This window comes from Topomyia yanbarensis, chromosome 3, assembly GCF_030247195.1.
Source record: "Topomyia yanbarensis strain Yona2022 chromosome 3, ASM3024719v1, whole genome shotgun sequence".
NCBI classification, from domain to species: domain Eukaryota; kingdom Metazoa; phylum Arthropoda; class Insecta; order Diptera; family Culicidae; genus Topomyia; species Topomyia yanbarensis.
Window position 1 is genome coordinate 30,852,904 of NC_080672.1, and position 22,843 is coordinate 30,875,746.

The following is a 22,843-nucleotide window of genomic DNA, read 5'->3' on the forward strand; positions in this document are numbered from 1 at the left end:
CGTATATTTAAAAAATTAAAGATTGTGATGCGCGTTAACTTGTTCTTTTTATAAATTGTTCAATAAAATAATGAGCAGGAAAAAATGGCATATTATTTTGATATTGCTCCGGCAGAGAAAAACTCAATCTTATTCATACAAAACCAACGAGCAGTTCGCGATGGCTCAACTGAATCCGTACAGCTCCGGATTCTGGATCAACTGGAAACGAAAGAGGTTCAGGAAATCTTCCTGAAACCGGCGGGCACAGATACTGCTACTAAACAGTCAGACTGAGACCGTCGTGATGAATTGTTGACGTATTGTATCTCTATTGAGGCTTTTTTGACGTTGACGGTTTGACGAATAGTACTCGTAAATATTAGAAAGATGTTCATATATAGCAGCGAACAATTCGTTTTTACCGAATGAAGCTGTTTCGTAATAAGTCAACGAAAGTCGTTTCGTGCTATTCACGAAAAATTCGTGAAAAAAAATAAAAATGATTCAATAGAACTACGAACGATTCATCATATGTACGAAACAAATTCCTGGCGATTTACGAATATATTCTATCAGTGAGAGATTTCAGTTCGCCAGATATCACACGGCTTGTTTCGTTAATTAGAGTTATATATTTCGTTAAATTTGATCAAAATTTGTTTATATTTAAACAATGATCACACCCGAATGGGGCCATTGCCTGGTCAAGATTTGACAATAATTTGAATTAAGCTCAACTTAAATTTTACGAGGTACAAGCTGTTCGCAGACGAGACGACAGACGAAGCAGCAGCAGGACACACGTCACATAAAATATTCACTATGGATTTTTTCTAGCACGCGCAATAGCAACAGAGCGTGTGAAAAGAGAGAAAAGAAATCCATTGTGAATATTTTTTGTGGTAAAACTTTTCAAGATATGATATAGACAACAATAGATCATAATTTAAAGTCAGTCTAAAAGTAGTTATATGTTTTGACCATAATTTAAGAGCAATACAACCAAAATTCATGAATTGATTATTTTGAAAATCGTTGGACCACTTTGAACCTGCCACTTGAACCCAATAAGATCTTTATTGTTCCAAGTTATCAAAATTGAGCCGAACTTAAGTAAATCTCAATTTGTCCAAATTTTAGCGAAATTTGAGCAACTCGAATCAAACTGTAAGGACAATGTGTTCACATTTTAACCATAAAATCTTCATCTTAGCCAATTTTGACGGAAATTGGTCAAATCTCAATTTCTCCAAATATTAAAACCTTAACCAATTAGACCAAAATTTGATTTAACCACAGCTGCTTAACTGAACTTGTTAAAAATGTCACAAAATTTAAAATTTCATATTGATTATACCAAATTTCGATCCGCTTTTGTCAATACAGTGAAGACTCGTTTTTATTAGCCCCTTGATGAATTTTAGGCTGATGAAACGGTGACATTGACCGAATCGGGACATATATTTTTCTTTCTTTTTAATAAACCAAAGCTCTTAAAATATTCTTTAGCCCCTAGATATAGCCTCACAAACCTTTCAGATTTTTTAAATTAAATTTCCCTTCAGGGGGTCTAGCCACGCAAAATTCAAAAAAAAATTAAATTTTAATTTTTGCATATTTCGAATCTGTCAGATATGAAAAATATGTTCAAGAAAGGATTTACTCGAATTTATTTTAGTTCGTTTAGTAGAGCCCATTTGAGTAAATCTTTCCTATGTGTAAAAGATTGAGGCAAAATTTCACAAAATCACAATTTGTTAACAATTGGATTATTTGATCAGGCTGGTACAATTTTCGAAATTTTAAGACAATTTGTGCAAAGCGGATCGAATTTGTTTTAACTTAAACACAATTTGGGCAAAACTAGCATATAATTCGACCAAATGTACCATTTGAACCATATGTTTTTATTTCATTTAATCCAAACAAAAGTTTTTAAGTACCTTTTGAAGTATGTGTCTCTTACGTTCTATGTGTGATTTGTGACTGTTTTGCAAAAGTTTTAAAGAATATTTGGTTTTGTGTTGAATTGGGTGTTAAGGAATGATTCTTGAACACTTTGCCAAGCGCGCCAATTAATTTTGTTACTTGGGAGATAACCTTCCCCTTAAAACGGCATTTTCCACCATCCATCAACAGAGGTCCAATCTTGGTCTAATGCTTTATTCAGCTCGATCGACACAATCCTCTCAGAAGTAATAGCGTTTATAGCTTTTCTTGTGTTTCATTTTACAGTAACTATTCTTTGTTACAGATGCTTACTGTATGTACTTTATATCTAGAATAACAAGTTAAGAGTAACCTAAAAGTACCAGTTATTACAAGAATAAAAAAAAATTGTCGGTCGAATTTTTAAAATTAACTGTGTTCGGTTGTTCGATGAAATACAAATGAATAAATTTAATTAGTTCCAGTTCCAAATGTCTAAAAATGTGATGGTTTCGAATCGAAGTACTGCTGCAGTTTCTAGCTTAATGAAGTTTTAATTCACGGTGGTTTTCAATCCTCATATTTTTCGAATATTGTGATAACAAAAATATTCCATTCATGGTGGATTAAAATATTGCACTCATTCCGAACCAGTTGATTAAATTTATTTAATCCCTTGTTCCACTATTTTAAACCTACAATATTTGCTATGGCATTTAGAGCGATTGCAATACATCTTAGGTCATAGGGGAATTGTTATTTTGAAAATATGAAAAAATGTTATAACATGATTGTTTTAATGTACATTACCGTATCCTTAGTTATTACCTTATGCAAACATTTTATAATTCCGAATTAAAAATTACCTGTAAAGAAATAAGAAAAAATTGAATTAATATTTGGTATTAAAGTCTATTTAAATAGTATTCTGCCCTTATGCCCACAGTGTGTAATAATCCAATTTTTCACTATTTTTGGAGTAAAATTTCGCCTGGTACCAAGTGTTTGGTTCCAATGTCAAATACAAGAGTTCGTTTTCACTTTTTTATCAGTAAAGCAAATCTTCTGAGCTTGTTAAGTTCACTATTCTGGTTTATTCCCTCACTTGCATGAATTTGGTGGCAGTTTCGATTTATCGTCAATTTGCCCGAAGTTGGTACTAGTTACTGATGAGAGGAATTTCGAATACGAAAAGCCAGATAAAATTGTTATTGCATACACAAATACTGTACGCTACTCTGCCTTCATACATATCGGAGTGCATCATGAATACACTCCGACACGCCACGTCACATATCCAAATCGAAACCCTTCCCATATTTCCGAAGGAAATTAAATAACCGAAATTACACTTGGCGGGATGTAAATTGAGTGAGAATCCTATAATTACAATTTCCATAAAAAATTACTTCCCCGTCATAAAAATTCACCTTCCCAATAGCAGCAGGGCGAACGAACGGCAGAAGAACCAACAGAGCAAAGGCAAAACACTCTCACCTTGTCCGAGCAGCTTGTCCGGAGAGTCGAGACTGAACCGAAACAAAAAGTCCGACTTCAACGGAAGGAATTACACTCCGTGGCCCATAGCACGGAACGCCGGCAATCCGCCTGCAGCACCCCCATTATTACCGAAAGGGCTGATGTCCGTCTGACCGCATCACGCAGGTTGCACTACTCTTCCTCTCTCACATCCACATCCAACCATTCTCCTGAGTCCTCTTGCACCGAGGTACTCGTAGAGCTGCGGCAATGCACGAGCAACCTTTGACCAACCGAACAACAACAACAACAACGACGGAGCTAATACAAAAAAACCAGCCCCGAAACGTGGGAAGCAAAAAAGAAAACCCGCTAATGATTTAGTAATAAACGTTACCTTGCCCTGTTGGACGATTTGGACGTTTTTTTGCTGCAACGAAAAAAACAGGGGGAAAAATAACAAACTGTCTCGCCGAGTGAAATCGAGGAAGGAACCAGAATTTTTAAAGGTTGTAATTCAATGATACACTTCTCCGTCACTCTGATGTTTTTTTCTTGCATTTCCACCTGTGGGTCGATCCCCTGTGGTCGCGTGAGTGATGGATCGGCTTCGGTCGAAGAATAGAAAGAACATTAACATTTAACCTGTTCTGTAGTGTGCTGCCGGAATGACATCAGAAGGGACATTTCTATTGTGTTGCGTCGTTGCATTCAGCGAGTAGGCGGTGATCGAAAGGGGGATTATTCATGACACTTTCTTTTTTCGTTCGTAGCCTCTGCTATCGCCCCCCGTTTGGTTGTCAACCTCCTCCGGTAGGGTAATTTATCGGTGACTTAGGATTGGTTTCCGACCCACCATCACCACCTCCGCAGCACACTTTTTAATTCATTCAAGATCAAGGCAAATACCGGACAGATAAAAAGGACCAAAAACAGATTAATTTTGGATGGCTTATCGGAGCCGACATAAAAAAAGGACGCGGATAATGCGGTCATCAACCGGTTAGTCAGTCGGAGGTGGAGGACAAATTTGAATTTGAAAAAGTGGTGCGACAGATGGCTCTATGATGCAATTAAAATGCAGCCGTTTTTGTTGCTGCCGTTTGATCTGAAACGAAGCGGAACGCACCGAGTAGCTAATCCCGGTAAGCCGATTTGATTAATTTTAATGATGTTTGAGGTCTGGCGTAATTGAAACGTCGCGCTGTGTTTGCTTCGGATTGGGGTGTGTGAGTGAGTGTGCGTGTGTGTGTGGCCAGACGGGGTGCACTTTCAAAGGGTCGGTTTTGCTGCGTTTTGGGCTTTGTTATGCTAATGTAACGGCAGGATGGTGATCTGTGAGTTGATTGGAGGGCAGGGATTGCAACTATTTACTCGCGGGTTTGTTTGAAGATCTGTTCGTGAATGCGAATTGCTGTTTTGTTGTCAGCAAAAACTGGATGTGATGTTGTTAGTTTTGTGTTTCGACAATTTAATGGTTATTAAAATTATTGCAGTTTCAAAAATTGTTGTACCACTGAAAACACACAGCATATGACGGATTACACAAAGAAAGAAATGCCATTTGGTTTTTTTTGATAATCATAGTACTAATCGTTTCTCTGGGACTATTTTAAAGTATTTTAGTTTCATTTAATAGAATAAAATTTGGAAAAAGGAATGCTTAGCATTTCGCATTTCTGGTGTCAAATTCACTTACATTTGTGTTTCTGCTAAAATACCTCGTGTAATCGTAATATGCAAACTCATGAAGAGGCAATGTAACACTGAGTAAAGTGATGACTGACATTCAGATATAAGATTTCAGGAGATGTAAATGTTAAATTGAAGTTAGGTAAAATTATTCAAAGCATCAAAAATAGAAAAATACTCAAACTTTTTATGTTTGCGTATCAATTGAACTTAACACTTAAACCAAAGTATTTTTACGTAAAAGCCGCATTGAAATTTTTTCAGAGCCTAGAACCTTAAAATTCGTTTGGTAGCTGTGCAGTTGCGCAATTTCAAAAGAAGCATTTTTTCAACGGTGTGTTGGTGTAGAAATGTCTCAGAGTAGCTCTCTGAATTTAACGAAATCAAAATCAAATGCAAGTTAATGGATCTTTCAACATTTTTCTTAGATTACAGGGGAGGCTAAATAAATAGAACAAATTAAAACAACTGTCTAAAATAAATAATAACGAACAGAATTTGGAATCCGAATAGAAAACATGAATAAATGTAAAATAAAATAAAATGAATGACCCTAATGAATTTGTTGAAATTAATAAATACAGAAAAAGGTGATATATAGAATTCACAAAATAAATCAAATAAATGAGACATTTAATAAAAAAAAAACAAATAAATAAATAAAATTAGTGAAGCAAATAAAACAAATTAAATATATAAATTCAACGAAATAAATAAAATTATTCTCACATGGTTCGAAAATATTATAAAAATAACGCATATTGAAAAAAAAAAAACAAAAAGCAAAAATGAATCCATGATAACAACTATATTCCCAAATATCCATCGTATCAAATCGCAAAAAATATTAAAGTGACAAACGTTGAATTACCTTACATTAATTAAAAGAAAATCAGCAATGTGAATAAATGATTTTAAAAAATTGAAATACATCGAATGTTGAACAAAACAAGTAGAATAAATGAAAAAATAATAAAATAAAAAATAAAATAAAATAAGCAAAATCAGCTTATTGAAAAAAAAAGAAAATCCTTATCCATTACTGAAATAAGAAAACCAGATATAAACAACACCAATAACGCATTACTTAAAATGGGACCAGTAAACCATCTGCGACTAATGATGGGCATTTTGAAAAATATGCATGCAGAAAAAATAATGCAGATTTTCCTGCATGATCTTTTTAATTCGATAAAATCGATGTTGTCAAAAATCTAACCGAAAAGATCGGATGCAAAAAATCGATTTTTGAAGCTGAAAAAATCTATTAAAAAAAACTGCATCGACATCGCCCATTCCTACCTGAGACAAATACCCATCCCAGCACATATGGTTGGAGATTCATCTTACTCCAAAAAGGAGAGACGAATGAATGTTAAATAACAAATAATAGGTAATAAATAATGAATAAAAAATAATAAATAGAAAATGATAAATAATAAATAATAAATAATAAATAATAAATAATAAATAATAAATAATAAATAATAAATAATAAATAATAAATAATAAATAATAAATAATAAATAATAAATAATAAATAATAAATAATAAATAATAAATAATAAATAATAAATAATAGATAATAAATAATAAATAATAAATAATAAATAGTAAATAGTAGGTATTCATTATATAAAAAAAAGAATATTTGGAACCTGTTCAAGTCACCTAGTGGTGCAGTTGTGCTTTTCTCATTGATGCAAGCTACGATTCCATAGTAGCGAGGGTTCGCTAGAAAGCACTCGATAACCATGAACCTGATTGGCTGTGTCGGCACGGATTGATAGATTGGAAGAACCCTGATAAAAGATTGTAATTTTTAATAATTATCTTATTTTGTTTTTCATTATAATTGATTTTATTTGGTGGAATGTAGAAGTCGCACATTAAAACCCCTCGCTCGTCTGGCTACACAACCAACAAAATCAAACGGGTCAAGGTTTCAGATTTTTAGATTGACTTCACAACCTTCCAATAAAAAATAGATACAATAAATTAAAAAAAATTACGGCAATTAAATATTAATTATACACAAACGAAATAATTAAAAGAAATATATAATAGGATAAATAAAGTTTTAAATACAATATGAGACAAAAATAATATCGTAAAATTACACAAAACGGGACATAAAAAGTGAATTATCAAAAAAACTAAAGAAATTCAGCGAACTGAAAAAAATAGAACCACGTGAAATTTAATGAAAATATGAAATGTCATAAAATAAAATATTAAAATAATATACAATAAACAATATTCAACAGAATAGTTAAAATAATTAAATAGCTAGCCAAAAATATAATGAGTATAATAAATTAAATAAATGAAATATAATGATTTAAAATTAAAAAGAAGAAATAAAATAAGCAATGAACTAAGGAAAGAAATAAGATTCACAATCAATAACATGAAAAAGCAAACAGAAATTGTGACAGCTCAGTGAAACTTGTAAAGCGATTACCTTACAGGTAAACCTCTTGGGATTGGTACATAACCTAACAGATTATGAAAGAGATTTCTTTTTTTTCTTGAATAATATACAATAAATATAATTAAAAATAAAATAAATTTGTCTGAGAAGGATAAATGAAACAGATTGTTTAAAATAAAATATACCATATAAAACTTTAACAGCGAGAACATGAAAAATAACATAAAAGAAAAAAGAAATATCAAAAAATATTGGTTGAGTGGTATAAAAATGAATGAAATGAATTAAAAGAATAAAATGAATAATGAATGAATAAATGAATAAATGGATAAATGAATGAATGAATAAATGAATGAATGAATGAATAAATGAATAAATGAATAAATGAATAAATGAATAAATTAATGAATGAATAAATTAATAAATTAATAACTGAATAAAAAGAATAAAATTAATAAAATGAATGAAATGAATAAAATGAATAAAATTAATAAAACGAATAAAATGAGTAAAATGAATAAAATGAATAAAATAAAAAAAATGAATAAAATGAAAAAAATGAATAAAATGAATAAATGAATAAAATGCATAAAATGAATAAAATGAATAAAATGAATAAAATGAATAAAATGAATAAAATGAATAAAATAACTAAAATGAATGAAATGAGTGAAATGAGTGAAATGAGTGAAATGAGTGAAATGAGTGAAATGAGTGCAATGAGTGAAATGAGTGAAATTAGTGAAATTAGTGAAATTAGTGAAATTATTGAAATTAGTGAAATTAGTGAAATGAGTGAAATGAGTGAAATGAGTGAAATGAGTGAAATGAGTGAAATGAGTGAAATGAGTGAAATGAGTGAAATGAGTGAATTGAGTGAAATAAGTGAAATGAGTGAAATGAGTGAAATGAGTGAAATGAGTGAAATGAGTGAAATGAGTGAAATGAGTGAAATGAGTGAAATGAGTGAAATGAGTGAAATGAGTGAAATGAGAGAAATGAGTGAAATGAGTGAAATGAGTGAAATGAATTTAATGAAAGAAAATAATAAAACTAATAAAATTAATGAAATCAATAAAAGAATAAAATTAATTAAATGAAGAAAATGAATAACTCGAATAAAATGAATGAAATGATATTTTTTATATAAATGAAATTATTAAAATTATATTCAAAACGATAGATTAAAAATGTTCACAAAGGATAAATAAAATTGACACTCTTCGAATGAATTACAAAAAATAAAAAATATTCATAAAAACGCTTTTAATCCACCTAACAGTGTGATGAGACATTTCTTATAACTCTTATCACTCTCTTCGGATATTATATCGTTTGAGAACATTTAGAGCTTGATGCTTCGTGATGTTTTTGATAACACATACTACATGGGATAGTGGCAGGACTCAGAGAATCGCTCAAATCAGCATAGGACAACATCAGTGCTAGAAATCTCAAATCAAAGCAATGGGAAAGCGAAAAAATGGGCCATAAAATAGACATACAAACGAATTATTGCTAATGCTCTGTTAATAAAATATCTAAATTTCTCAATCAATGCATTGTGGTGGGAAAACTGAATTTTCCTAAAGGGGTTATATATTGTACTGAGCCAAAAAATCGATTTTTTTATTGTTTTGAAGTTTATACTTTACTCAAATTTCCAACGCGACTGAGAACTAAGAAATCTACGCTTTTTCTTGAAAAGGGCGATACTAGCAGTGATACCATTCAAAGAAAATCAACAGTGAATATTTCCAGACTTGGTTTTATTTCCTATTTAGGAGCTATTGAGTTTTTTTTTACATTCTTGATTGCATGATTCAGTGATCGAAACCCAAAACTTTATAAAGTATTTGAAATTATTAAATTAAAATTTGTTTTTGCTATTCAAATTGACAAAATGATAGTATCGCCCCTTTGGCGATTGTTTACTTTTTCGGTAACACCTATCACCATTGAAGTATCGCCCTTACGTTTTTTTACAATAACTAACGTTTTACACCACCGATTTCGTCCGGGTTTTTTCAATAGCGATCATTGTTACTATTTACAGTCGGTATCAGCATAATATTCCTAAAAATACGAAAAAAAAAACAGTTTCGCCTCAAAACTGCTAGCAAAAAAAGTATCGCCCTGTTTGTTTGCATGGAGTGTGGAGGGCTTAAATAAACAAACAAAATACAGTTTCGCCCGTTGTATTTTTTGCTGTAGTTTAAGAAAGCAATATCGTAGAATCCAAATTTTTAGGTTAATTTGTTGCGTTTCAAAGCCCCCATTCGCATGTATGAAAAAAGCCTTATGTTTACAATTGTAAGTATCGCCCTTTTCACAAAAAAGCGTTGACATGAAATCGCAGCTTCTGATATCACGCTATCTCTGAAGTGCATGCGTGCATAGTTCCAAATTTTACTTCGACATCGACTTTTTCTAAAGGTGACTTCCTTGATTTGGTCACTATTTATTAAAAAATCGCGGTTAAATAAAAAAATAAAACTATTAAAAAATTTCAAATATTTTATAATTTTCACAAACTTATTAGGTAAAATTGCTTTCGTAATATTGTGTAGGAAAAAAGCTGAAAATTTCAGTTTTTTCTCTATCTGCAACATATAAACCCTTAAGTATACCAATTAATTGGTATACGAATTGGAATAGGTTCGCCAAATTTTGGAAGAAGTCTATAGTCCCTTGAAAACTACCTAAAAATTGTTGTAGCTCGAAGCAATAAAAAATCCCCAAAAATTAAATGTACCTATTAATGTGAAACACAGTGAATAATACATACAATAAAGACCCATTTTCATCAGTCTCGTGGTGCATTTTAGGCTGACAAAATAGTGACATTGACTAAATCGGGCAATTTTTTTTCTTTATAATAAACTGAAACTGTTAAAATATTCTTCCCGTCCCTTGATGTGGTCTGATAACTATTTCTGATTATGATGAACCTTTTATTTTTGCATATTTCCATCTTCATGATAAGGAAACATGCTCAAGAAAGGATTTAGTCGAATTCAGTCTTGTTCGTCTGCTAGAGCCCATCAAACATGTGTTCATATTTGGCTGATAAAATCGGGGTTTCAATTTATTACAACAAAAATGAAATGCTCATCAAAATCGATCAGGACCTGCTAGAGTCGCATGGAAATCGTCATTTTTCATAAATTTCTCTCTACATTCGGAAAGTGTTATCCTCGTTATTAATCATATTACGTTTTCGTCTCAACTCGACGCATTCCCAAAATAAAAACCTGTTTTAATCCATCTAGTGGTGCAATTGTGCTTTTCTCATTTGTCCAGACTACGATTCCATGGCTGGTTATGTTCAATACAATGGTGGAAATGAATAGTACATGTTCAGTACGATTTGCACATACATACAATGGATCAACAGCCACGATCTTGAGATACTATGTGATACTGAAACATCGCTTGAAACCAGCGGCGGATCATGGAGAAAGATCCGGGAGGTCCGGGTCCTGCCGAAAATTTTTAACATGTTAAGAAATTTTAAACTAGTTTTAATTTTAAAGTAGCAACCCCTCACTGCATACTCCCTCCGGGCCGGTATGATTGTCGATTTTTAGAGTGATTGCATAACCTTTCTATATAAGAAAAGCAAAAATGTGCAAAAGTCCAAAAAAGTCAATTTTTGTCAAACATTATTTTTTTCGAGTTTACATCAAATCTCAATGTTTCATGCATTTTAAAGTCATTTGGCATCAAAAATACAAATTTGATTTTGCAAATGTTTCATTTCAGTTTATATTGGAATTTGATGTGTGATTGCACTCTTCAACTCGTAACTCTGGAACCGGAAGTCCAATCAATAAAAAAATCAATTGCAGCCGATGGGAATGTTGTACCTTTCATTTGAGACTAACTTTGTGCAAATCGGTCCAGCCATCTCTGAGAAACCAAGGTCACATTTTTTTCCACATACACATATACACACACATACATACACACAGACATTTTCCGATCTCGACGAACTGAGTTGATTGGCATATAACACTTGGCCCTCCGGGTCGGGATTAGATTGACGAATTTTAGAGTGTATGAGAAAGGCAAAAACATTTTTAGCAAATGTTGAAAGTTATGCATTTTTTAAATCAATTTTAACTTCGCTTCCTATTAAATAAAGACCTTTATTACAGTACATCTCTACAAAAGCGAGCTCAATTTGAAAAGAAATCTGAGGATTATGATTGATTACAGAACTCTGGAATTTTCTATTGGAATGTTTTAAGGCAGGAATTTGATATTTATGCTATTAGACAACTGTGAAATCAAGACCAATAGATCAGTTACATATCAGGACCCCATTCCGACAATTTATCAAAAGTCCTCATGATGTTTAAAACAACAGGTTATCAATCTACGGATCAGATAATTGTTATTGTAATATTGAATTAAATCAGTCTGCATCAATAAATTTTCAACTTCAATCCATTATTTTTTTTGGTTGTGGTGGGGGGGGGGGGAGGGGGGTTGTATGGTGTTAAACCCCAAAACCTTCTCTTGGCTACGCCGTTGCTTGGAATTATTTATTTCGCTTTTCATGTTCCGATATGTTTCAGATCGATCCGATGGTTATAAGTTAGAAAAATTGCAGTCAGAAGGTTCGTACAAATGAACATTTTTGCACTGATAAGTTATCAAGTTCCTTCCAGACAACTTGGAAGTGTTCGGTGATTATTTCTAGCGGTTGTAGATAGAAAAATGAAATACAAAATTCGTTTTATCGTAATAATGTTTGGCTTATTTCAATGGATTATTACTATATTGAACAATAAATAGGCGACAAAAGGTAATCCACAAACAACAAGCCATAACTTTTAAAGTATTCAAAATAGATAATTGAAGTCTTCAGTAAAGTTATTCGCAAAAGTAAGAGCTACAAATTTGCTGAAGGCATCATTTCGATATAATCACTTCCAAGAAAATTTATGAAAATATCTCACTCATAGGGAGATTAATCAGCAAAAGCACAATACCAAAAGAAAGGGCATATTACCTCCATTAAATTCTCCGAAGATACTATTGACCTAAAATAAGCCGTTTTGGCGTTAATAATAGATTACATGTTTTTGGTCATATTTCTGGCAATGGGAAATGATAAAAATCTTTCGTCCGCATTTAATGTTAAATATCTCTTTTTATAATAGTCCGATTTCAACAATCTATAGCTTGTTCGAAAGGTATTCGTTAAAGCTGTCTAAAAACATATAAATTGTTAATCTATATTGTCAATTTCGGCAGATAATTCAAAAAAACTGCAAAAAACGCCGTTTTTACGCATTCAAACATTCATATCTTGGAAACTAAACATCAGAATCAAAAACAAATTAATAGCGTTCATACTGTTTTTTAGATCTTTCATTTAAAATTGGTTTGGATAAGATCGGTTCAGCCATTGCTGAGAAACACGAATGAGAATTTGTCCGTTACATACACACACACACACAGACACACACACACACACACAGACATTGTCCCAAATCGTCGAGCTGAGTCGATTGGTATATAAGACTCGTCCCTCCGGGCCTCGGAAAAAATCTTGAAAGTTTGAGCGAATTCTATACATTTCTTTTATAAGAAATGTAAAAAGTCGAAAAATAAAAAAGTATCATCACAAAAAAGGCAAGCTGATAAAAATCTAATTAAACAAGCAAAGTTAAATTTACAAAAATAGGAAAGTCGGAAACTAATTTAAACTAAACTAAGTAATATACAATAAACAATAAATAAAACAATTGTTGCATCAGAAAATGAAAACAACAAACCAAACACACAAACAATAAGCAAAATAAATTAAATAAATAAAATTAAACAATTTTAAAATAAAAAGAAGAAATAATTTAAGCAATTTAAACTAAAGAAAAAATTAAGTTTTATAAATCAATAGTGTAAAAAAGTAAACCACATTATAAGGTAAATTAAAATGGGTATAGTATTGTTGGTAAATCGTTTGCCTATAGGTAAATTTGCTTAAATTCGTGCCGAACCTAACACACAATGTTGGGGATTTCTCTAATTATTACAAAAGAGGAAAATGAATAATAAGCAATGCACAGAATAAAATATAAATAAACCTTTCTTAAAGAAAGCAGTAAAATAAACATGGTTTTGAATAAAGTATGTAAAATTAAAAATATCAATAAAGGAAACATAAAGAAATTTCTTAAACTAAAAAAGTTATGTATAACATACTTAAAAAAGAAATAAAACAAACATCCACTAAAATGAATAAAATGAGGAGAATGGACAGAATGAATATAACGAATAAAACCTATAAAATGGGTCAAATCGAAAATCATTACAAATTAAAAAAAATAATGAAATAAAACAAACTTAATAAAAATTACAACACGACCATAAATAATAAAATTAACAAAATTGAAATAAAAAATAATCAAAGTAATATAACAAATCAAACAACAAAATATTAAACCTGGAGAAATAATAAAATTGTTAAAATTAATATAAAGAAAAAAATAACAATGTTAAAAAAATAAATAAAAAAGAAAATGTCTTGAATGGAATGCGGGATATTAACAATAGCAATGATAGTGATAAATGAATAAAATAAATTTTCGTTTCGACTCCGTCGCATCAGAAGTCGACACTAACTTAGTCGCAGGACTAAGCTAGCGCCGCATTAACGCTAGCTCAAAAAATGGAGACACAATTTGTGTTCCTTACGGGACATCACGCTTGACTAAGTATTTACTCAGGACTACAAATTGTGTCTCCGATATTTTGAAGCTAGCATCAATCCGACGCTAGCTTAATCCTGTCACTAAGTTAGTGGAGGATTTTGAAGAGACGAGGTCGAAACGCAAATTCCATAGCCAATTTAGCTATAGGTTTTGTGCTCTTCACGCGCAAAGATAACTTTAAAATAATTTTCCTTAGTGGAGAAAAAATTGTTTTTACCAAAATAGGTCTCCACTAAGGAGAATTATAGCATAGTGAATCAAATGAATAAAATTAACAAAATAAATAAAATAAACAAATATAATCAAATGAATCAAATGAATTAAATGAATCAAATGAATCAAATGAATCAAATGAATCAAATGAATCAAATGAATCAAATGAATCAAATGAATCAAATGAATCAAATGAATCAAATGAATCAAATGAATAAAATGAATCAAATGAATGAAGCAAATAAAATGTAATGAAAATGAAATAAAAAACAATAGTGATATTATGCTGAAAACGAATTACACATAAATTCTTGACGAATTTAAATGATCAAAATCGTGTAATTTATAATAAGTTTGTTTGATAAACACACACAACTTTTTTATACAAATACTCCCAACTTTTCAAAGATTACTCAAGTTCATTAATTAAAAGTTTTTTTTTCAAAAAATAAATAAATTGAAATACATGTTACACTTCATTCATTCAAGATATTTCAAAGCCAGTCAACTACAGCAATAATTCATTAACTCTTTAACGGATGAGATTTGGTGATATGTGTAGAGCGACTTTTACCTCTCTTTCGAAATATATAACCCTCTATCTCCTCTCATGAGGTTCCAAATCATGGTTAAAATACTTCGTTCGTTATCTCTAAATCTTTAGAAGGTTCCCAAATGGTTGACGTACAGTATCAACTTCCGCTTTATTTTTTTTTCTGTTAAAACTATAGCTCATAGATGTCATATCTGCTGGTATAATTTTATTTGAAATTTTCATGTTGCAGCATCTGCCTCACATCCATTTTCGTGTCCAAAAAATAGTTTGAAATAATCGTTAGATAACATAACCCATATTTATGTTGTCACGCTCGAGAAAATTCTTCCCAAAAATGTTGAAATTCACGACTAATTACGCCTCAAAGGTTACGTTCTGACCCAGTGCACGCATCATAGCGCATCAGCACCGCCGCTACCGCTCCGACCAAACCATAAACCACAATCCCTAGCAGAGCGAACTTTTCCATCCACCATTTCCTGACCATTCGGTATCCTGGATGCAGCCACCGACCCGGTAGACCGTTACTCGCACAAAACCATAATTAAGAGGTTATTTTAGAATGAATTATTAACTGCGCTCTTTATTTTCTTTCCCCGAGTTTCCAACCCTTCGCCAGGCTTTCGCGCCGTTGCCAGAACACAGCATTATTTTCCCTTACGATGCACTTTCCTGCAGTGTTGCACCACCCGCCCGTCCGACCCGCCCTTCCGCGAAAGGATGAATATTACCGGCGAGTGAGGCGAGTAAGTGAATGGAACTATCTGTCGTAAATATTTGCTCGCCAAGTCGCGATGGAGCATAATAGCTCACACCAATCTCATTTGCATGAAACTGTACCTACCTATCTATGTACGTACGTACGTACGTACGAGTAGGTACCTACAGTTGCAAGTCCCCAGCCCCCAGCCGATGCCGATGGTCGGACGGAGAGGTGTAACTTTTTAATAAGAATGTAGACTTGCGAAGACCGCCCGCAGAACGCTAGCTGGCTGGTGGCTAACTGGTTCGTTGGTTCGTTGGTTGGCGGCTAATGGCTTCGACCAGGTGTTGTTCGTCCACGGTTTACGGACACAGTGGCAAAGGCAACCAGTAGCGGGCAACCATTGTTGACTAAAACTGAATAAATATATAGGTACAGAAAAGCGCAACAGTTCGGTGCGTCCTTCCAGCGCTCACCCAACAGGCCCAACGCCGTCTAATCGGAATAACCTTGTTCGCATAGTTTGGGATTTTCCGTTCAGTTCGGTATGTTGTGTGTGCGTGTATGACTGAAGGGGAGGTGAGTTGGGCCTAGAGGATCAGTCTCTCTATGCCCGTTATTTGTGTCTTTCCTTCGCGGATTAAGCCACGAAACATGTAACAAACATTCGGAGTATGCTCATGTGATAGTGAACATTCGGACTATGCTCATGAGGTTGGCTCTGTGCTTACACTACGGAGGATGATCAGGTCGTTTTTTCAACCGTCGACGGGCTTTGTACCCTACAAAGAGGATGTGCAGTTCGTTCGTTGGCTTTAAAATATGTAGGTTATTTCCAATGGAACAAAGATTTTTCTGAACATTTCCCTACTTGGTAAAATATTATGACTCATGAATATTAGGAGTAAATATCTATTCAATGCATTATTTAGTAATTAGGAAGGAATGAGCTACAGAGAAAAACTATTACCACGTAGTAAGTGCGGTATTTTATTATTTTATATACGGTTGTCGATTGTAGAAGATACTTCGATAGGTGACTCAACGGGTGATTTTATTGCATTTTCGTTAGTGCACGATGCTAAATTGGTGCCGTGTAAAAAAGAGACAGACTGATTACGCTCAAGTTTGAATGAATGTAACTCCAACTACACCGGTGCAGTGCAGTGTCAAAACGAAAATGTCATTAGTTTCATTTCAATCAGTCCCAGTACATCATCACATCGGAATATTCTCGCACATCCTGACATGTCAAGCCACAAGTATCTGACATCTAGAGGGTCAAACACATTACTGCGTCCCTGTCGGAACGTCCATGCCAGGTATGAAACATCTTCTGAGCCATGGTCTCTTTTCTGTAGCGAGCGATGGACGTTTCCCCGACAAGTTTGAAACTTTTGAAATTGGGTCTTACATTACATTCTGTTTGACCCTTAACACTCCGTAAGCCACGCAGTGCACTGATTGCACATCGTTATGAAATTCAGGCGAAATCATATTATAGCTTCAGGCGGTCACCTAAATCAAGATAATGACGCAACAAACCGACGGGCTAGTCAAATGTTCAATGAACCTAGGAAATATAACCATCGTTTTGAAATAACATCAGCAACTGAATTTCAGGGAAAATCAAACAACCGCTTCCGTTTCGCTTTCCAGTGGAAAGCAGCCAAAATTCAGAGTTTGACAGTGCAACATTAGCTTACAGATGCCCAGCAACTGCTCAAAGGGTCTTGTGTGCGAACTTCCATGCGATGATGATGCTTGGTTACGTTACAAATTTTGAAGTAAAATTTTTCTAACCTGAATGACCAATGTCTAGGGTCACATTGTGAAAATTTATTCAACATTAATCCTAACATTCGAACCCCGTCGGGTCTTTGTGCGGTTGTGGTTCTTTATCAGATCAACATGTTCGCAGCTAGACTGAATCTGGAATGTACCGGTGGAATTCCGTTCGCCTCGGTGTGTGTGTTTGTCGGTTCTTAGAAACGATGCTTAATTCAGCTCGCGATACAAGTCGATAACTCAATTGATATTGTACGGAGGAAAAAAATAGAACAAAGAAATACCTTAGGACAGGAAAGCTGATCGTATTGTTGTTAGTTTGCTTGTAAGTAGTATGACAAGTGATACTTATGATCGTAGAATGTTCGATTAAACCAGTAATTTGCTTTAATAATAGTTGAAAAAGATGATTCGATTAGAGCATTGTTCAGAAACTGAAATCGGATTACATTTGAGTCGTAACTATATTTATAGACACCGAACAGCAATTGTTATAAACTACCCGTCAAAAGTTTGGAATCGCTTTGAGTAGTGAAACACCCATACAGACCCGTAACGTACGGTTGACCGAGTTGGCTCCGGCCAAGGGCACCAACCTCATGGGGATGCTGAAATTATGACGTGAGAATAAATCATAAAATAAGTCAGCACAAGGGTTTCTAGGTACATACTTGACCATTGTTCGAGATTTGAACTGAAAAAGAAAGTTAATTTAAACACCAAAGTTGCACAAAACTGAGACTCCCGCAAAAGGCGCTAGAAGACCACGAAGCGGCCCTGTCAGTCCCACTCAGATTTATTCACAAAAATGGTGTTGTTCTCGCATGTAAGCTGACCATATCAGACGACTTAAAAATCAGGATGGAAAAAAATTAGCGATACTTCCTGCTCGAACATACCTGAAAGATTTTTTCCAGGTGTTCGTTAGCGAAGAAAATTCGAGTTCAATTTCTGCAGCTAGTTGAAACCACATGCGGATCTTTGTATACCAATGAACGAAAACTGGATGTAGATGTTTGAGAAATCTTCAATTGAGCTAATAAGACGAAATATTTCGAGATCATCAGCGAAGGACAGTCGTGAAGTCTTCAGCACTAAAAGTACATCATTGAAGTACAGCAGAAACATCAACGGTATCAGTTGCCTTCCATGAGGTATTGGTTGATGTTGCAGTAAATGTGGGTACCTGGAAATCTCTCTCGTAAAGCAGGATCGAAACAATTACAAAAGATATTGCTGTCAGTGAGCCTCACAAGGTTTCATAAGGACCAGCTTGAAAAAATTCGAGACAGCTATCAATGAAGTTATTCGACAGTTATTGACGCTCGCTTAATTCCCTTTTTTACGGACTGGAAACATATTCGCGGATTTGTAGCAATACATATTAAGATGAAAATATGCCACTGGTAAGAGATGCTAGTGCGATGGGAATAAGCGGAGTCACTCAAATATCGATGTGACTTTTTAAAGGTTATTGAGAAAGGCCGATTTAAAACAAAAAGAAGCTCAGCTAATAATCGTTTCATCAACAAAGATAGCGCCCAGCTTTTGGTCCACGTCCGGAACCGGGTTGATGTGTTTACGTTGCGATTAGAAAGAATCAAGCGAAGAATTATTCTTGCCTTGGAAGAGAAAAGCCAGGACAAATAAAGCATTTCCCTCGAAGTCTCAGGACGCCAGGACAGTCTATCAAAAACCAGGACATGTCCTAGAAAACTAGTCACCCTATTAAATGAACACTTCAAATTAAAAGAATAGTGAAAGTTTTTCGGTTGGATTTCTAAGATTCGTAGAAACACAAATGGTGCAGATATGGTATCATTGCACAGTGGTCCGAATCCAGAATTTAGGATGACAAAAACATTTGTGATTAAACTACTGGTTCTAGAGATTTCATGTCTTCGGAACAAATAATCTGTGTCAATTGAGGCATCTTTTGAGGTGGGTGACATTAGGGTGGTCCTTATTGTTTGTACGATCTGAAAATTATTTTCGAAATAAGAAGAGATAGAACAATGAAGTGTTCCGCAAAATTGTAGTACAACCTTTTTCAAGCAACTTTGCTGAGGACGTCATATTTGTAAATTTAATGGTTTTAATTTTACAGCTATTAAAATGTTGTGTAATAGGGTATCCCTAACAAAATCAGTTTTTTCGTTATAACTTTTTAAATATTTTTTTCCGTCAATAGCGTCTTCACAAAACTTTTACAGCTTATTGAGACGAATATTATTTATATAGACATATTTGAGATAGCTCATTTAGTTCAAAAGCTATGAGCATTTTTAGCAAAAAAACACAACCTTTTCAAATGTTGATATCTTAAAATGGAGCAAGTGAAATTGATCCTTTCTTTTTGCATTCGATAGATCACAAATGATAGTATGTTTTATGAAAAAATCTCAGAGGTCATTTTTGTTTAACTCATTTTATTTTAGTTTGAATATTGAGAATATTACTACTATTTGTAGCATTAAAAGTAAAACGGTCAGTGTAACCTAGCAACTATTTTTTAAAATAAGGTCAGATAGATAAACAAAATCTCAAATAAAACTGCCCGAGTGTAGCAAAGGGCCCACTGAGTTGTTGTTTCTAATGTAGTCGTGTATCAATCCATCTGAACAGCGGAGAACGTAGTGTGATGTTTGGCTAGCCATCCTAGTCACACATATTTTAAATTACAGTATCAACTTCGTTAGCTATTTTCGGAAAATTTATGAATAAGAGAAACGAAAGATGTTAAAATCGAATAACAGATAGGTATTCTAAAGTTAATCATTCGTAAACTTAGAACGGAAAGCTAGAGCTAGGCAGGATCATATGGGCATGATCGAAAGGAAATGTTAAGAATCGGTGGTCGATGACGACGTTTTGAGAAGGAAACACCAAAGTGGCGTGTTGGAAAGACGACAAATCGTTAAAGAAAAGATCGAGCCTTCGAATTAATGAGCCATTACCCAGTGGAGGCAATTCCAATGATGGCAACGCGACAAGAAAAGTTTTTGCTGGATAGAGTTTATGAGATCACGGGTTTGAATGCAGATTTATTGGAACGATTGCGTATCATTCTCGCCGTTATCAATAGCAAAGCAAACATAAACGCCCAAGTTTTTGCAGGCTATTTGGAAGCAACGATAATGATTTACGATCACGAGTACAGTTGGTTCCTCTGTCTCCAACCCTTCATAAACTTTTGGTACTTTGTTCGTCTATCGTCAAGCATGCTTTTTCCTGTTGGTAGCGTATGTTCCATGTTGATGTCCGAATCTTTCTCAAAAACAAAAATATCAAAAAACCAACACAATACTCTTGTTCAACATTAATTTTTACGTAAGAAACTCACTTGATGTTTTTTACGTTGATTAAATGTAATGTACTGAGGACGAAAGACAATTCGTTTCCGCAGAACAACACGCGAAAACATAAACGACGTCGTAACTAATACAGCTGCTTCACGGCAACAGCCGAAATGATAGTCGTCAACGATGCTCTCTACCGTGTATCTATTTCACGCAACACGAGCTACCTCTGCAATAACATTGCAAAGATACTGCCCTATACTTATTGTACACCCGTACCTGTTTGACCCCATTCTACTCTATGTATTTCTATGGTTTTCTCGAAACTTGCGGATAGATAGATTATTCCTCGTTTCTAAGGCCTTTTCACTGATGCATTAGAAACGAGGAATAAGTCTATCGGCAAGTTTCGAGAAAACCATTCAAGAAAATTTAGCAGCGTTGCCAATATTGAAGATGTATTAAAAAATTGCTGCTTACTTCGGACCCTATGAACTTGTTGAAAAATAGGTCAAATAATGTTCCAGATTTCTAGATCTTCCGGATGCTACCCGGATCTTGATTACTCGTGACAAATTAACAGCATGCATGGGGCTTTCGCCACACTTAAGCAGGGTGCTGGGAAGGTTTTCCGATTCCCAAATGGATTCTACCAAGTCTGTGACTAAAATAATAATTCAGCGGACTCTTCGCCACATTATGACGTAGTGCTGGAAAGGTTTTCCGTGGCTCAGGCGGAACGAAATACATAGGAAACAACTCAGCGGGCCCTTTGCCATACTCGGGCAGTTTTATTTGAGATCTTGTTTATCTATCTGATCTTAATTTAAAAATAGTTGCTAGGTTACACTGACCGTTTTACTTTTAATGCTACAAATAATAGTAATATTCTCAATATTCAAACTAAAATAAAATTAGTTAAACAAAAATGACCTCTGAGATTTTTTCATAAAACATACTATCAATTGTGGTCTTTCGAATGCAAAAAGAAGAAATCAATTTCACTTGCTCCATTTTGAGATATCAGCATTTGAAAAGGTTGTGTTTTTTGTTAAAAATGCTCATAACTTTTGAACCAAATGAGCTATCTCAAATATGTTTATGTAAATAATATTAGTCTCAATAAGCTCTAAAAGTTTTGTGAAGACGCTATTGACGGAAAAAAATATTTAAAAAGTTATAACGAAAAAACTGATTTTGTTAGGGATACCCTATCACACAACATTTTAATAGCTGTAAAATTGAAACCATTAAAGTTACAAATATGACGTCCTCAGCAAAGTTGCTTGAAAAAGGTTGTACTACAATTTTGCGGAACACTTCATTGTTCTATCTCTTCTTATTTCGAAAATAATTTTCAGATCGTACAAACAATAAGGACCACCCTAACACCCCTCATCTCGAAAGATGCCCCGATTGACACAGATTATTTGTTCCGAAGACATGAAATCTCTAGAACCAGTAGTTTAGTCACAAATGTTTTTGTCATCCTAAATTCTGGATTCGGACCACTGTGCATTGGCGGTAAAGTAGGACACTCTTAAAGCGTTGATAGTTGATCTAGCTTGTGAAGTAAGCTAGATCAACTATCATCGAGAAGACAACCCCGTACCGTGAGGATTAAAGTGTCCTCTGACACATCCGTTGCTTTGGAAACACTCTTACATGTTTTCCGTCTTTCAATTTCATGGTTTTTGTTTTTATTAGTCTTAAATTTGCCGAAAATAGCCAACGATACTGTATCGATTTCTTTCTGTAACTGTACTTTACGGCAGTTAAAACCAATATTTCAAATTGTGATCGTGGAAACGTAAGAAACTACCGTGACACACGTAGTTTATCCACAGCAATTCGAATTTGAAATAATTGTGAGCACTGTCGTACTTTCCCGCACAAGAAGCTTCATTTCCTCCGGTCAACTTGGATTTATACCCGGACGATCTGTAAACACAAATCTTCTCGATTTTACTTCATCCGGCATTTGGCGGGAGAAAGAAAAGGTACAACTTTATGCAGACTGATTTGAAGCGTGCATTGTGTCGA

General features: G+C 33.9%; 2 protein-coding genes across 7 annotated transcripts in view; one reads left to right on the forward strand and one right to left on the reverse strand.

The window, feature by feature from the left end:
• Window positions 1-22,843, forward strand: part of LOC131686697 (uncharacterized) — a 1,014,555-nt gene that overhangs the window by 568,514 nt on the left and 423,198 nt on the right. The window lies entirely within an intron of this gene.
• LOC131686699 (fasciclin-3-like) overlaps window positions 1-22,843 on the reverse strand; it is a 255,335-nt gene that overhangs the window by 190,676 nt on the left and 41,816 nt on the right. The gene's annotated exons all lie outside the window — the stretch shown is intronic.